We start from the raw sequence: 414 nt of genomic DNA on the forward strand, positions 1-414 counted from the left end.
AGTGAAATGATAGCATAATTGTGAATGATAAAGTGAACAACATGATTAATAATTTCTTTCTATCATGACTAAGAGAGTTGCCGTCCGATAACGAAATATAAAATAAGCTATCACATCTTGCAAACTAAAACAACGTGAGTGGCCCAGAGTTTATCAATTCACAACTTTCCTCCCAAACACCCTCAAGGAGGTTAGTGCATTACACAGCTGTGTTGACATCTCCTTAACACTTTCCATCCGCTCCAATAAATTAGAGCGGAAACAAATATAAACAATTAGCATTTATTTTACTTCCCGGATTGGTTCAACAACCTCGGTGTCTATCAGGAAATGCGATAATATGTGATAATATTATGTGGAGGAGTGGACAGTGGCGGGGCGACTTTAAATGGGCTGAGGGAAAGGGGAGGGAGC

The sequence above is a fragment of the Abramis brama genome (assembly GCF_963993115.1).
Source record: "Abramis brama genome assembly, chromosome: 9".
Taxonomy (NCBI): Eukaryota; Metazoa; Chordata; class Actinopteri; order Cypriniformes; family Leuciscidae; genus Abramis; species Abramis brama.